At 41.3% G+C, this 16,540-nt stretch overlaps 1 long non-coding RNA gene across 1 annotated transcript; it reads left to right on the top strand.

The window, feature by feature from the left end:
* The first annotated feature begins 270 nt into the window (after window positions 1-270).
* On the top strand, window positions 271-14,563 carry LOC148149110 (uncharacterized). Its single transcript, XR_015758020.1, has 3 exons — window positions 271-375; window positions 1,554-1,601; window positions 14,443-14,563. It is a non-coding gene; the product is annotated as an uncharacterized LOC148149110 (long non-coding RNA).
* Window positions 14,564-16,540: the final 1,977 nt, after the last annotated feature.

Here is a 16,540-nt window from a genome sequence, read left to right on the forward strand (position 1 = left end):
CAATGGTAAATTGTTTTTTTTCCAACAGTACATTTAATCTGCTGGTATTCTTAAAACCTGTCCTACAAATTAAGATACTGATATATCACTTCAGAATTAGATGTATGCAAAATTGTCTAAGTAGAATTAATCTACCTCTTCTTGATGCCGATGCACTCCAATAGCAATCAGACAAAGGACTATTTCTCATTAAGTGTCATGGATTATTAACTAGAATGTTGGATGGATTTTGTTACATTGAATTTGTTATGTTCATTCACAGATGCGAGCATTGCTGGCTGGATCGGTATCTATTGCTAATCCCTAATTGTCCAGAGGGCAGTTAACAGTCAGCCACATTGCTGTGGATCTGGAATCACATGTAGGCCAAACTAGGTAAGGATGGAAGATTTCCTTTCTCAAAAGACATTAGTGAATCAGGTGGGTTTTTATGGCAGTGAGCAGTAGTTGCATGGTCGCTATTTATTTTTATTGAATCCAAGTTACACTATCTGCCATGATGGGATTTGAGTCTGTGTCTCCAGAACACTAGCCTGGGGTCAAGGATTATTATTCCACTAGTCCACATTACCACTACCTTACAATAACGTCAGACACGACCTTAATGTCCAATCTCATGTATTATGTTTGATAACAATGCAACCTTGGATCATCATAGACTTACCAGAACAAAGAGCTGCTCTCTCATTGGACAGTGACGACTAGCGGTATTTTAACCTGAGGGCCACTAGGAGAGAGGTCAAGAAGGAGAGTCCTTCATGGTAACCTCAGCCAACGATGGGAATTGAACCCACAAGCTCATGGTCCTGCCAAATGAACTAAACTAATCCCCAATGCAACTTCAATTCTATAAGGGTACAGGAAATTTTCAGAAGCATTACTTTTAGTTTTGTAGCATTGACTGATGTGGAATAACTCTCCCATTTTGCTGCTGAGAATATGCGTGATCTGAAACGTGGGCTGCAACTTTCTTGTTGTGGGAGACAGATAAAGCCTCACTTATTGGATATGTTAAATGTTAAATACGGTCTCTGGGGAGTGTTGTTATTGCACTTTAAGTGTTCAGACGTTAAATAGAATACACAGTCTGGTCTAATGTGTCGTTACACATTTTTAGAGTATTTCATGACTAATTTAAGATCAACCGATTGTAGAAACTATCAAATGTGATCAAAGTAAAATGCTGACAAACATTCTCAGACAACTGGCACCTCATCAGCCAGGCTACTTTGGTGTCTTGTGAATCAGTTTTTTTAATATCAGTTATTGTATTTACTGCCTGAAACCTTCACCAGAAGAGAAATCAGTGGAGCCCATTAAAAACACGTTTAAAGGACAGCTGTTGGTTCCAAGTGTTTTAATTGGATCTTACTGTGAGATTGTTACTGCACACATGGACTGATGTTTAAAAAGTGTTTTCAGCTATCAAGATACTTGCAAATGTCTTATTCCCATATGTAGATACCCGCTCTCTGTGTTGCCTGAATATTGAACTTTGAATAATAGTGTAACCTCAAAATTTATTTTAACACACACACATCACATATCCTTAGGTATATCCAGTGCACTGGGCATTCCAATAACTGGCTCATGAACAATATGTAAGTAATGTCACTTAAGAATTATCTATCCTAAGGATTTCATGAATATTGCTTTATTTGTAAGCTTGTCTAGTTTGATTGGGCCCCTCTCAAATAACATGAGAAAGAAGAAACCATTGATTCGCAGAAATGCGTGACTAAATAAAACAGCATGTGCGCAGCCAAACTTCATAGCATTCCTGTCACACATAATGAAATCATTCTACTAATTAATCTATGGTGCTAGCTGAAATACATCCACAGAGGTCAGTGTCCCATCACAAAGTCACCCTTTATTTACATGTGCATAGTCCTTGACACTGGTCTGGCTTCCTCAGAGTGAGCAGAATCTCTGATGATCCTGATTGATCTGTCAGCCAGGGTTCCCGCATTCGACCAGATTAACAGCCCAAATCAGGAAACTCATTCTATGAGGTCTGTCTGGCTGACCCAGTTACAATCACTACACCAGCACTGTTTCTTGATCCAGCAAAGAAAAGAATTCAACAATATTTACTTATATTATAACATATAAACTTTATACATTTTTATACAGATGAAGTTTGATTTTGAGTAGAATATGAAAAATTATGTCTATTTTTTGATCCAGTCCCCAGTATCAGTATGCAATGTAATGTAACACTGCAATTTGGCTCATTATTTCAGGCTTCCAGCACTCACGTATTTGCAACAGTCCTGTTGGATATAACATGTATATATTATTATTTGGAAAACGTTTTTATTTGAGTACACTGTGCTGACATTATCTGATGGGAAGATTTCCAATGTTCATTGATTCCGTTGGTAGTACCTTTTGAGCACTATTCCTGTCTACTGTCTACACTAAATGCGGCTGATTGCATGTTTGAAACTAAAAATCAGCATAAGTACCTCCAGGTGAGAAAGGAAGTGGGTAAGAAAACGAGAAGATAAGCAACAAATGTTCCTGAACCTACAAATGAGAACTAGCCAAATTAATTGTAGCTTCAGAACTTCTCTCAGTGTGGCTGTAAAAGGGAGCTTTGACTACTTAAAGGCACAAATACAATATTCAGGTATGATTTGGAGATGCCGGTGTTGGACTGGGGTGTACAAAGTTAAAAATCACACAATACCAGGTTATAGACCAACAGATTTAGTTGGAAGCACCAACTTTTGGAGCGCTGCTCCTTCATCAGGTGGTTGTGGTGTACACAATTGTAAGACACAGAAACTTTTGCTATAAATTCTGTCTTACAATTGTGTACCCCACGACCACCTGATGAAGGAGCAGTGCTCAGAAAGCTAGTGTTTCCAATTAATCCTGTTGACTATAACCTGGTGTTGTGTGATTTTTAACTATATTCAGGTGTGTTTTGGTGTAATGGAAAGAGGTCCAGCATTGTTGGGGATCTGTCCTCTGACATTATAGAAGGTTATTAGCTCTGTCATGTGCTTACTGAGTTTTAATGGGTAAATTCTGATTGGAAACAGTCAACTCTACAGAGGTCAGTAACTGACTGAGGTTTAGTAGGTTTGTTGTCATTGCCAAGCAGAGTCTGTCATTTACCCAGCATAACTGCAGCAAAACACTCAAATTGTTTGTTACAATAACTGGATAACAATTTCTTGAGAACTCTTCATGCAAGGAGAAAGTGAGGACTGCAGATGCTGGAGATCAGAGCTGAAAATGTGTTGCTGAAAAAGCGCAACAGGGCAGGCAGCATCCAAGGAACAGGAGAATCGATGTTTCGGGCATAAGCCCGGCTTATGCCCGAAACGTCGATTCTCCTGTTCCTTGGATGCTGCCTGACCTGCTGCGCTTTTCCAGCAACACATTTTCAACTCTTCATGCAAGGTCTATATTTTGCGATTCTTTTGTCAGACCAAATTTAACATGATTGTTTACTTTTATAAGCATTTGGGGAAGAACCCTACAAATAAGAGTTATGGACAGCATATGCAACATCACCATCTACCTTTTCATATGTCTGAAAAATCCTGATATTTTCTGTGCTAATCAGGCTGAAATGGTTATTGCTTATGTCGACTTCAGGAACAATAACATTGCTTTTGATATCGTGCACTGAGCTACTGGTATAGACAAGGAACAGGGTGGGGAAAATGCGCTTCCTGAAGGACTTGTTGTTAAGCTGTTGCAATAAGAGGATTTATGTAACAGGAAGTTATTTATATTCCCTGACAGAACTACATATCAACCACATGTCACCAGTCTGTTGCTTTAGGCTTCATGTTCATGATCATGCAACTTATTTTTTCTGGAACACAAAACATAGAAACTGAGAGTGCTGTGGTAAAATCAGGTGAGGAGGTGTTGGATGTCTCTGTTTACATGGTGTGATCATAAAATAACCACAAGGACAGGTTTCCTTGAGCTAAACAATGAGATTAGTTTTATTATCCTTAAACTCATTGAAGTAATATAAGAAAATACATGCTGAATTTTGCATGTGCAAAAATTCACAGTCAGCATTCAACAACAAATTATAGAGTGGGGAGGTATAAGGTGGTCAAATTGTAAAATGTCTTAAAAAAGGAAGAGCCTGTAGTTTGGTGCCTTGGCTTGTTTCAAATTCAATAATTTTGGTGTTTCCAATTTAAAGACATCAATGATTGAATTAGTTGTTCCTCTGGAGGCAGTATTGTTCAGTTAAATTCTTTTAATAGATTTCTTTTTGGAGGACTTCCCTAAATGATTAGAGTCAGAAAACAGAATTTAAACTCAGAGCCCAAGAAAGCTATCAGGTGATTTGAAGAATGAAGGAGGCAGTCTGTGTAAGGTAATGTGTCTTTAAAAGTTAATTATGCAGTCTGCACAAGGCAGACTGATGATGTCACACAGTGGGTGGAGAATCAAGGACTCCAGCTCTGGATCTTGATGGGGTTAGACATGACATGTCTGACTACTGATAATATTAATAAATATGTCCAATAAGGCAATATAATTTGTACCTATTTTTATCATGCACCATCCTAAACATTGTTCTTAAGACAAGTGCCTCTTCTTGTTAAAACTCATTAGGAATTCATCCTCTTCTACTGTTAACTGAACAAATCCTTACATCCATTATAGAAAAGATGAGTAGTGGCAGTACTTTACCTTAACATCAGGCTGCTAATGTTGGCAGGAGACATCCCACCTCAGTCTTCTCCCTAAAATTGTGTCTTTAATTCTGCTGCAGAAGCACATGATTAAAACTTTAAAAATGGTTGACTTTCCTGTGATCTGCCAGAGGGATCAAAATCAAAGATTGCCTATATGTTCCAAAGTTGACATCCTTAGTTCCTATTGGTTACCTAAGAGTTCATTGTCCAAGCAATTAGCCTTAATGACTTATTTTCATGAGTTGAACAACTCAGATCATTGCTTAGATGCTTTGCTAATGAGACGGGAGATGTGAGTCAATCACACTCCTTGAAGTCAGTGTTTTTGATGGGTTTTGCAGACAGACCGCCTCCATTGCATTGAATTGGAATGTAGAATGCATAACAATACAAATGGAAATAGCCATGGTGGGCTGAGTTCAAGTCACTTCAATCTCTATCACTGGACTCATCACAGCTCTATATAACAAGAATTGAAATATGACATTCTAAATGTTAAGAAAATAAGTCTGATTTTCCACCCAAATGAGGCAAGCGTTTTGCTTCCACAAGGTCGAAAGCATGCATTAGCCATGTCATTATTACTGCCTCATTTATATGCAGTGTCGAGATTAGAGTGGTGCTAGAAAAGCACAGCAGGTCAGGCAACATCCGAGGAGCAGGAAAATCGACATTTCGGGCAAAAGCCCTTCATCAGGAAAGGAGGCAGGGTGCCTGCAGAGTGGAGAGATAAATGAGAGGGGGTGTGGGGAGAAAGTAGCAAAGAGTACAATGGGTGAATAGGGGTGGGGATGAAGGCGATAGGTCACAGAGGAGGGTGGAGTGGATAGGTGAAAGGGAAGATAGGCAGGTAGGACAGGTCATGAGGGTGGTGCTGAGCTGGAAGGCTGGAGCTGGGGTGAAGTGAGGGAAGGGGAAATGAGGAAACTGGTGAAATCCACATTGATGCCCTGGGGTTGAAGTAGTCCGAGGCAGAAGATGAGGCGCTCTTCCTCCAGGCACCGGGTTGTGAGGAAACAGTGGTAGCGGAGGCCCAGGACCTCCATGTCCTTGGCAGAGTGGGAGGAGGAGTTGACATGTTGGGCCACAGGGCGGTGGGGTTAATTGGTGCCTGTGTCCCAGAGATGTTCCCTAAAGTGCTCTGCTAAGAGGCGTCCAGTCTACCCAGTGTAGAGGAGACCGCATCGGGAGCAACGGATACAATAAATGATATTGGTGGATGTGCAGGTAAAACTTTGATGGATGTGGAAGGCTCCTTTGGGGCCTTGGATGGAGGTGAGGGAGGAGGTGTGGGCGCAGGTTTTGCATTTTCTGCGGTGGTAGGGAGGGTGCCAGGAAGGGAGGGTGGGTTGCTGGGGGGGCGTGGATCTGACCAGGTAGTCACGGAGGGAACAGTCTTTGCGGAAAGCGGAAATGGGTGGGGAGGGAAATATATCCCCGGTGGTGGGGTCCGTTTGGAGGTGGTAGAAATGTCGTCGGATGATGTGGTTTATGCAAAGATTGGTGGGGTGGAAGGTGAGCACAAGGGGGATTCTGTCCTTGTTACGGTTGGAGGGGTAGGGTTTGAGGGTGGAGGGGCGGGTTGTGGATGAGATGTGTTGGAGGGCATCTTTAACCACGTGGAAAAGGAAATTGCAGTCTCTAAAGAAGGAGGCCATCTGGTGTGTTCTGTGGTAGAACTGGTCCTCTTGGAAGCAGATGCGGCGAAGGCAGAGGAATAGCGCTTTAGGGAACATCTCCGGGACACTTGCACCAATCAACCCCACCGCCCTGTGGCCCAACATTTCAACTCCCCCTCCCACTCTGCCGAGGACATGCAGATCCTGGGCCTCCTTCACCACCGTTCCCTCACAACCCGGTGCCTGGAGGAAGGGTGCCTCATCTTCTGCCTCGGAACACTTCAACCCCAGGGCATCAATGTGGATTTCAGCAGTTTCCTCATTTCCCCTTCCCCCACCTCACCCCAGCTCCAGCCTTCCAGCTCAGCACCGCCCTCATGACCTTTCCTACCTGCCTATCTTCCTTTCCACCTATCCACTCCACCCTCCTCTCTGACCTATCACCTCCATCCCCACCCCCATTCACCTATTGTATTCTATGCTACTTTCTCCCCACCCCCACCCCCCTCTCATTTATCTCTCCACTCTGCAGGCACCCTGCCTCCTTTCCTGATGAAGGGCTTTAGCCCGAAATGTCGATTTTCCTGCTCCTCGGATGTTGCCTGACCTGCTGTGCTTTTCCAGCACCACTCTAATCTAGACTCTGCTTTCCAGCATCTGCAGTCTTTGTTTTTACCTCATTTATATGCAGTTTGTTATATTCCAATGCAGTGGAGAGAAACTTACAGCAACAATTCTTGACATGGAGGCTTGAGCAGCCTCCTGGTGACTCCAGCTCACTACTGCTCTTTCAGGCTTCCATCTTGGTCAGCATTCCTTCACATCTAAGTACTACAAGGCGGTGCTTGAGCAGGGATCACCTGCATCTTTTGACCATGGAGGTTGGCAATGGACACAAATCATCCTCACCTTATTATCATGGCATATCTCCTACTCACTTAGAATACAGTTCACCGTTTCTGAAGTGCATTTTGGAGAGCATCGATACCTTTCATTAAAATGTTGCTGCCAAGCCACTTTGTACACCAAAAAGCACCTATCATATGCATTAGAATAGATTGCTTCTCAGGGTTTTTCACTTACTTTATTCATGCACAACTCACTTTGGTCCTACTGGATGCTAATAACACCTCTGCCTTGCCTTGGCTTTTTGCACATTGGTGCCTCATTCAGAATGTCTACCTTACAGTGCTTCTGTTTTGCATGCTAGTCAGACAGCTTGTCATGTGTGTCACCAGTAATCAGTCAAGAGGGTGAATGTTATTTAACCAAAGTTGAGAGGACATTCCACATGTTCCACCCTTAAATTCCTGCATGCCTACCAGTTTGACTCCCAAGATGCCTCAAAGAAGCTGATGTTAGATCTTCTGCCGAGGCTACTCCTCTCCAACCCCAGCAATTCCCTTCAGGTAAGAGATCTTAAGGGAATTGAGATGGGTAGGCAGAAAGTCAAGGGACATTCTCTGACATAGCTCAAAATCTCAAGGGAAGAAGGCAGGGTTCAGCTCAAGGCCTCTGATTTGGACGCCAGTGCACTTATATGGAAAGGGAAAACAATTCAGTTCTTGAGTAAAGGTCGTATTGATTTTTTTTTTACCATGTATTGTTCTCTGAACAATTCTGATCAGCAATTCTATATACATTTGTCCTCAGCTATTGGTAGATGTCTGATTGACAAATCTTTGGGACAGTATCAATACTACAAAAGTATTGATACTTTTGCTATTTATAGCATATTGTGCCAAACAAGTCTGGATGATAAAGTTGTGTAATCTACAAAGTTGAATTGTTTTCTAAATGTAACAATTTCTTTATAGCCACCTAAACTCAATTGATTACTCTGTGATTAATTATCCATAGAGAATCTGCTTTGGGCCTCCAATTTCACCAGTCCTTTTGTTACTTTACTGTAATGCATATAAATGTAATGAAAAAAAGATAAAATCTACATTCGTGCAGTATCATTCATGATGTTCCAACTTGCTTTACAGCCAATTTAATTACCTTTGGCTTGTGGTCACTTGGATAGTATAGGGAATGTTACTAAATTGTGGAGGAGACACAAGGATCCAAATGACCTATTCCTGCTCCTAAAACATATCATAAAACACAGCATGGAAGCAGGCCATTTGGCCCAAGTCCACACCTACCCTCCAAACACTAACCCAGCCAGACCCATTCCCCTAACCTGCACATCCCTGAACACTATCAGCAATTTCACATTCACCTAATCAGCACATTTAGACTGTGGGAGGAAACCCATGCAGACACTGGGAGAATGTGCAAACTTCACACAGACAGTTGCCCAAGGCTGGAATCAAATCCAGGTCCCTGGTGCTGTGAGGCAGCAGTGCTAACCACTGAGTCACTGTGCTGTCATATGTCCAAGTGTTACTTTGGATGGATGAGTTGAGCTGGGCTAGATGTCCTTTGTGAGTATGTTGTGAACAAAAACTGGCATAATTGGCACGGTGGCTCAGTGCTTAGCACTGCTGCCTTACAGCACCAGGGTCCCAGGTTCAATTCCAGCCTCTGGAGACTGTCTGTATGGAGTTTGCACATTCTCCCTGTGTCTGTGTGGGTTTCTTCGCACAGTCCAAAGATGTGAAGGTCAGGTGAATTGGCCATGTTAAATTGCCCATAGCATTAGGTGCGTTAGTCAGAGGGGGGGTGGGTTGCTCTTTGGAGGGTCGCTGTGGACTGGTTGGGCTGAAGGGCCTGTTTCCACACTGTAGGGAATCCAATCTATAATGGTTGAGATCCTCCTGCCGCAAGTGAAGGTTTGCCGTTAGCAGGTTTTGTGGGTGAAATTGCAATAATGGGACTGTATAATAGGCTCACAGTAAAGCACTAACATGCATACATGGCACATGATTCTCAAAAGTACTTACATTTACATCAATTTTGTCCCATTGTCAATTTTATTATAATCACACTCTATTCTGGTGCTTATATATGCTTTAAGTTTTTGTACTAAAATTGCTTTGCATAGTAGACATTACAGTGGGAAGCAAAAATGAACAGAATCTTTACATTTGTTCATCAAGAATATTGATACAAAACTGTAAACCATTTAGATTCTTAAAAGTTATATCACACAGAGAGACCTGAGGGCTCCAATGCTTCTCACTACTCAAAGATCTTTGTTGTTAAATCATTCTATATTGTTGCTCAGGAGTCTGTAGATTTTTCTGGGATTACTGATACACTACAATGCAATTACATTCCCCCCCGCCCCCTTGTATGAAGCAATCATCCTGAATAATATTATGCACCCGAGAGGAGAAAGTCTTCGACTTTTATAGAATGGGAAAGATCTTGTGCAGTTTATCCGTGTTGCAGGTATTGAATTATTCCTCCAAATATCCATTTACTGTCACCAAGTACATATTGTGGAATGTGCAAAACATGTTCATGAGGACTGAAGCTATCGCTGAAATCAGTGTTCTTATCTGTACAGAATTACAAACAACTAATGAAATCATTTCCTGTAAAATTAACAACATTGCATGATGCTGATAAAATAAAATTTGTCCCCTTTAGTTTGCTCAATACAGGGAGGAATAATTCAATACCTGCAACACGGGTAAACTGCACAAGATCTTTCCCATTCTATAAAAGTCGAAGACTTCCTCCTCTCGGGTGCATAATATTATTCAGGATAATTGCTTCATACAAGGGGGCGGGGGGAATGTAATTGCATTGTAGTGTATCAGTAATCCCAGAAAAATCTAATGACTCCTGAGCAACAATATAGAATGATTTAACAACAAAGATCTTTGAGTAGTGAGAAGCATTGGAGCCCTCAGGTCTCTCTGTGTGATTTAACTTTTAAGAATCTAAATGGTTTACAGTTTTGTATCAATATTCTTGATGAACAAATGTAAAGATTCTGTTCATTTTTGCTTCCCACTGTAATGTCTACTATGCAAAACAATTTTAGTACAAAAACTTAAAGCATATACTAAGCACCAGAATAGAGTGTGATTATAATAAAATTGACAATGGGACAAAATTGATGTAAATGTAAGTACTTTTGAGAATCATGTGCCATGTATGCATGTTAGTGCTTTACTGTGAGCCTATTATACAGTCCCATTATTGCAATTTCACCCACAAAACCTGCTAACGGCAAACCTTCACTTGCGGCAGGAGGATCTCAACCATTATAGATTGGATTCCCTACAGTGTGGAAACAGGCCCTTCAGCCCAACCAGTCCACAGCGACCCTCCAAAGAGCAACCCACCCCCCCTCTGACTAACGCACCGAATGCTATGGGCAATTTAACATGGCCAATTCACCTGACCTTCACATCTTTGGACTGTGCGAAGAAACCCACACAGACACAGGGAGAATGTGCAAACTCCATGATAGGGTACGCAAAAACTAACATGGTTATAATATAGCTGTAGTAATGTTAACATTAATGATACATACTGCCAATAAGTAGCAGTTGTACTGGGCCATTACCATCTCCAACATGAGAGAATCTAATCACAGCCGCTTGTCATTTAATCACAGAATCACCCACATTCTGGGGAGCAGAGGGAGTCCATTTGGCTCATCATGTCTGGACTAGCTCTCTGAGCTTTTTGACTCATTGCCAATCGCTTATCTTTTCCCCATAGTCTTGCATGCTGTTTTTGTTTAAATAAGAATCTAATGCCCTTTTGAATGCCTCAGTTGAACCTGCCTCCAGCACACTTCCTGGCAGTGCATTCCACATGTTTAGTACTCTTTGAGGGAAAATGTTTTTTTCTCACATCACATTTTCTTCTTTTGTAAAACATTTTAAACCTGTACCCTTTCCCCATCCCTGATCCTTTTACGAGCAGAAACGCCTTCTCTATCCAGGTCTGTTCTGATTTTGTAAACTCCTGTCAAAGTTGCTGTTAGCCTTCTTCTCTCCAAGCAAAACCATCCCAACTTCTCTAACCTATTCTTATATTTGTAGTTTCCTATTTCTGGAACCATTCTTGTAAACCTCTTTTGCATTCTGTCCAAACCATTGACATTCTTTCTAAAATTTGGCACCCACACTGTACATAGTGTCTTATATAAATTTAATGTAACCTCTTTGTTCTTGAAATTTATACCCCTAGTAATGAAGCCTAGGATATGCTATGCTTCATTGACAGCTGTCTCTACCTGTTCTGCCACCTTTAAAGACCCAGGTCTCTCTGGTCCGGCAAATAATTGAATATAGTATCTCCATCTTCTTTTGTTAAGACTGTATCATCTCACATTTCTCTACATTGAACTCATCTGCCACCTGTCTGCCCATTCACCACCTTGTCTATGGCCTTTTGGAGTTCTACTTTGGAGTGTAGTTTGTGCTGTCCATGTAGGAACTTTGGTCCTGGGAAAACGCTGTCTAATTTTTACTGTATCAGTTGCATATGGTAGAAATGGCAAATAAAAAACTATTCTACTCTACTCTACACTGTCTTCCTCACAGTTTAAAATGCTCCCAAATTTTGTTTTGTTCACAACTTTAAAGTTGCCTCCTACATGTTGAGATCTAGGTCATTTATAATGGCATGATCATCACAGAACCTTCCATTATCAATATCCTGATAGCTGTCATTGGCTAAAAGCTGAACTGGAATAGCCATATAAATACCATGGATACAAAGAGTATGATGTAAGCTAGGAATGAATAACTCACCTCCAGTTTCACCAAGGTTTGTCTACTATCTACAAGTTAAAGTCAGGAGTATAATGAACACAACTGTGCACTTACCTGGATGAGTGCAACTGCAACAAACACTCAAGAAGCTTGAAGCCATCCAGGACAAAGTATCTGTTTGATTGGCATCCCATTCACAACCTTCAACATTTACTTCCTTTACCACAACGAACAGAGGCAGCGATGTGTACAATCTACAAACATACACTGCTATAACTCACTAAGGTTCCTACAACCAAATCTTTTAAAGCTGCAAGCTCTACCCACCTCATTTAGCAAAGGCAGCAGAAGTATGGGAACATCAACAGTTTTGAGTTTCCCTCCAAGCCATACACCATGCTGTGTCTGAACTATATCACCATTCCTTCACTGCCAGTGAGTCAAAATCCTGCAATCCACTTCCTTACAGCACTCAGGGTGTACCTACCTCCCAGAACTGCAGCAGTTCAAGAAGGCTGCTCACCACCACCTTCTCTGGATTATTAAGAATGGGCCTAAATGTTGGCGCAGGCAGTGATACCAACATGCTAAGAATGAATAAAAGAATTCCACGTGCTATTTGTTACTAGCTGACAACAATGGATATTTTCATTTCTATGCTTGTTTGATGAACTCTGGAAACAGAAACATTGATTATTCAAAGGGCCATATAAGATGTTGTGAGGGTGGGATGTTTCATAGGAAAGAGGTGGACAAAGTGGCTGGGAAACAGGAAAAATACCAGGGCCCTTAATTTCCCTTCCTATATCTGGCCCATTCCCTCATTGACCCCTACCTGTCTACCTGGTCTGATTGAAATCTGGACTTAGCTGAGTTTCCTGCAATATGGCTTTTCTTTATTGGAGCTGGGTCCACAGGAGCTGACTGGACCTCTCAGTCACCGCCCATTTCAATTCCCCCAACCACTGCCTTTCTGACATGACTACCCTTGGCCAAAACAAACCACAGCTCCTATTGGAGGAACAACACCTTATCTTCCGCCTGGGCACCCTACAGTCTGGAGGACTCAACATTGAGTTCTCCAATTTAAAATAACACCCCTCCCCAACACCAGACTCCCTTCCCAACCCTTTCGCCTCCCTGCCATTCCTCCCAGCCACCAATCGGATTCACTCCTTTCATTGACCAACCAGGTCGTACCCTCTACCTGTCTTCACCTGTCTCCCCTTCACCACCCATTCCCTACCTCCCCATTTCTCTGCAGCTCCCCCACACCCACCCCCTGTCCTGAAGAAGGGTTACACTCGAAACGTCAATTTCTTCACCTCCTGATGGTGCCTGGCTTGCTGTGTCCTTCCAGCATCCTGCCTGTCTACTTTGGATTCCAGCATCTGCAGTTTTTTTGTCTTTTTTATTAGAGACTGGCTATAGTTATAACTGTGGCTACTGCTCTCAATGATGCTGCTCGGACTAGATGGCCAACAATTGTGGGAGGGGCATCTCACTCTGAGCCAAGTACTAGTCTGTCGGCAGGCAAGCCTTCACTTAAAACTCTCCCACAATGAGTGTGCAACAAAGTGACAGGTGAAGTATAATGTAGGGAGGTATGAGGGTATTTGCATTCTTCATGAGACTAGAAAAGCAAAATTCCTGCTAAAAATTGAGGAAATTGGAAATGTTGGTCTTCAGATAGATTGGAAAGTACTCAGATAAATAACACAGAAAGCGAGTATGCAGTACGGCAAAGATTTAGAAGTTAAATTGCAAGGGCAATTCATTAAAGGGCACCATAGCATAAAATTAATGAAGTCGTGCTCCCAGGCCTTGTTAAGGCTACACCTGCAATAATAAAGTTTTGATCTCCATATCTAAGGAAGAATACACTCACCTTGAAAACATAATGGCAAATGTTCTCTAAATTGAAGCTTCAAATGAGAAGCCGGTCCTATAAAGAAAGACCAATTTTTTTTATTCATTTATGGGATGTGGGTATTGCCAGCAAAGCCAGCATTTTATGCTCATTCCAACTGTCCTTGAACTGAATGGCTTGCTCATCCATGTCAGAGGCTGGTTATGAGTCTGAAGTCACATGTAGGCCAGACCAGGTAAGGTTGGTAAATTTCTTTTCCTAAAGGATTTTAGTGAGCGACTGTTTTTTACAAGGATGGCTGCAGGTTGAGGTAGTAAAGAATTTAGTTCACTTAGTGAATTCTGTGCAGCTGTGGGTTCCAGGTAAATTGGATCTGAGAGATTGTTTACAAGTGAAGCTGTTTGGTCCCCAGTCCAAAAACCAATGATAGAAGACAAAGCTTCTCTGCCCGTCAACAACTATGTGATTGGTTGTCAGGTAGCTGAACAGCTTGGGCTGTGAACAAGACAGAACTTTGTCAAACGAGAAGAGAGGATCAGAGCAGCAGCCAGAAAACTCTCTCAGTTCTCTACATTAAACCACTTTAAGCTGAAGTAAACCAGCTTTTCTTTTCCTTTAATGGATCCCGCAATTTGTAGGTTGAATCAAATAAGAGACCTTTCAAAAAATGAAACAGCCACCTTGTGCCTCATGCAAACCAGTGGAAGAAATTCAGAAAAAGGATGATCAAGGAGAAATCTTCAGATAACAAGAAACAGTTTTCCAATGCTTATGTGTTTCTTTTTGTTCTGTTTTTGCATGTCTGTCTGTGTGTATATAAAGGGGAGATTATATGGAGCTTAAAGTTTTAATTTTTTGAATGTACCTAATTTAGTTTATTTATTTACTGGTGGCTAGAATCTGTAATAAATAGTGATTCATGTTAAGTACAGAAACCTGGTCAGTGTTTTCAGTCAACCTGGTTCTCAAGAACAGTAGTTTGGAGCTTTTTTTATATTTCTTTGAAATACTTTAACTTTGTGATGACATTGGGAATACTCGGGTTTGATTTCTAGTGCGCTATCCCAGTGAATCATGACATTATGTTTCTACATCCAATTCTTCCGTGCTTCATCTTGGTTCAGCTGTTTGAATTAAATATTTGGCATTTGGCCCTATATTTCAGCTGGTGTTTGAGTATATACGGCATTCATCAGCTCTACCCTGAGTCAAGTGACAGAGTCACTTATATCACAGCTGAAAATTCCAAGACATGCCAACAAGAAGATAATCATTATTATTGGTAAAACAGAATTGTAGATAAAACATAAACTCTTGAAACTGATCTGGCTCATACTATTTTCCAGACACTGCATAAGTTTTGATTGACCTCATTAATAAAATTCTTAAATGGTGATATATTGTACATAAGGATAGTTATGGGATTTTCCCTGAGATTAGTGGGTTTTTTCAATAAATATTACAAAACTTGTGTACTTGTGTATAAATCGAATTGGTATGTTCCTGTATTGTCCCAAACATCTGGTCATTGTGGAAGCTGTAGAGGGAACTAATTGCTTATTGCTGGGTCACTAAGATTGAAAATGTACCCATAGTCCCTTTTATGTCAATCGGACTTAAACTCTGCCCTTAGTTTATCAAGATCCAGGGTCTGATTTTCTGAGCAGTAGTAATCTCAGGCAGTTTGGCAAACCATGTCCCTTTTCAGAGCAGTCAGCTGTTGTATTCTGAAATTTTTAAATCCTGACAGCTGCAGTCAAACTATACATAACCATAGAAACAGTCTATTCCTGCTCTTATTTTTTTCTATGTGGCCATTCAAGCCTGCTCTGCTATTCATTCCAATCATAGCTGATCATCCAACTCAGTAGCTTGCTCCGGCTTTTCCCACCTATCCTTTGATCTCTTTAGCCCTAAAGGCTTTTTCCAACTCCTTCTTGAAATCTTAATATGCTTTGACTTTGACTGTTTTCTGTCGTAGTGAATTTCACAGGCTCACTACTTTCTGGGTGAAGAAATTTTCCTGGCTAGACAGGGCAGTTAATAAGGTGTTTAGCACACTTGTCTTCATTAATCAGACCTTTAAGGTTTGGGATGTAATTTTGAGGTTGTACAGGATGTTGGTGAGGCCTCTTCTAGAATACTGCGTGCCATTCTGGTCGACCAGCTATAGGAAGAATATTATTAAGCTATGGATTCAGAACAGTTGGTTCAGAAAAGATTTAACAGGATGTTTCCATGAGTGAAGAGTTTGAGTTATAGGGAGAGGCTGGATAGACTGGGACTATTTTCAATGGAACGTAGGAGGTTAAGGGGTGACCTTATAGATGTTTATAAAATCGGGAGGATATAGATTGGGTTAATGGTAGGTGTCTTTTCCCTAGGGTTGAGGATTTCAAAACTAGGAGGCATATTTTTAAGGTGAGAGGAGAAAGATTTTAAAAAGATATGAAGGGCAACCTTTTGTACACAGAGAGTCATTTATATGTGAACTTCCCGAGGAAGTGATGGATGCAGGTACGGTTACAACATCTAACAGACATTTAGATAAGAACATAAATAAATGTTTGGAGGGATATGAGCCAAGTGCAGGCAGGTGGGACTAGTTTACTTTGGGATTAAGATTTGTATGGATTGGTTCGACCAAAGGGTCTGTTTCTGTGCTGTACAGCTCTATGACTCTATAACTCCAAATCCTTAAATGTTGGTCCCTGGCTCTGGACTCCCTTGTGATTA

The sequence above is a fragment of the Chiloscyllium plagiosum genome, unplaced genomic scaffold, assembly GCF_037043375.1.
Source record: "Chiloscyllium plagiosum isolate Xiang-an unplaced genomic scaffold, Cpla_swu_hap1 HiC_scaffold_9, whole genome shotgun sequence".
Lineage (NCBI taxonomy): Eukaryota > Metazoa > Chordata > Chondrichthyes > Orectolobiformes > Hemiscylliidae > Chiloscyllium > Chiloscyllium plagiosum.